At 38.1% G+C, this 960-nt stretch overlaps 1 non-coding gene across 1 annotated transcript; it reads right to left on the bottom strand.

Moving 5' to 3' along the window:
• Window positions 1-632: 632 nt before the first annotated feature.
• Window positions 633-706, bottom strand: Trnad-auc (transfer RNA aspartic acid (anticodon AUC)). The gene has a single exon. It is a non-coding gene; the product is annotated as a tRNA-Asp (tRNA).
• Between the last annotated feature and the right edge of the window lie 254 nt (window positions 707-960).

The following is a 960-nucleotide window of genomic DNA, read 5'->3' as shown; positions in this document are numbered from 1 at the left end:
CAGAGGCAGAGCAAGAACCTGACCTTGTATGTCACAGAAACAGATAAGTAGTTATACTTTGCATTTTATTTGAAGTTAGAGGGGCGAATTAGACCGATCCAGAAATGACATTAACTCACCTCATCCATTCTGGTGATAAACAGCTGCTGATCAGTTAGTTGAACCTCTCTAGGTCTGGTATACCCTGGTCTACTTCAGGAGCCATGTTGATAGTTGACTGTCACCTTTGCCTGGCTTACAAAAATTTGAAAGTTTAAGTAAAAGTGAGTAAAACTACTAAATATAATTTGACAAGTTAGAAAGAAGTAGTAGAAATCACTTGCTAAGCATACTTAACTGACCTTGGCCTAGAGTCATATATGGAAGGGGATTCTGGGAAATGTAGTTCCCTTTAACCAAGCTGATAGATTACAGCACAACTCCCTCCCCCGCTTTGTCCCCCATTTGTGCAGTGAAATACATTTCTGTACTTCATTGCTGTTTTGAGAAGTGGGAAAGAGAGGTAGAATTATTTCTGTTTAAAAAATCAGAAAAGTTGTTGGTATATCAAATCAGTTATCAAATATTTAACTTGATTATATTATTGTTTTCTCTCAGTATCCCTGTTTTCTTTTTTTCTATTCTTTTTTTTTTTTCGGAACTGGGGATCGAACCCAGGGCCTTGCGCTTGATAGGCAAGCGCTCTACCACTGAGCCAAGTCCCCAACCCCCCCATTTTCTTTTGAAATGGCAAAATAGCTTAAATGGCACAAAAAAACCAGGACTGATTTGATCAAATCCTGCCTCCTGAAAAATGTTCTTGTAATTTGACAGTTTGAATTTCATAATGCAATATTTTCTAAAATTGCCCAGTATAGTGCCATCTAGTGGTAGATAACTTGTTTCTGACAGTACACATTTTCCTTATCCTCCCCTCATCTGTTCTTTTAGATTTTGAAGACAGCTCTGGCTGTCCTGGAA

Source organism: Rattus norvegicus, chromosome 4 (assembly GCF_036323735.1).
Source record: "Rattus norvegicus strain BN/NHsdMcwi chromosome 4, GRCr8, whole genome shotgun sequence".
Taxonomy (NCBI): Eukaryota; Metazoa; Chordata; class Mammalia; order Rodentia; family Muridae; genus Rattus; species Rattus norvegicus.
This window is presented reverse-complemented; position numbering and strand designations above follow the sequence as displayed.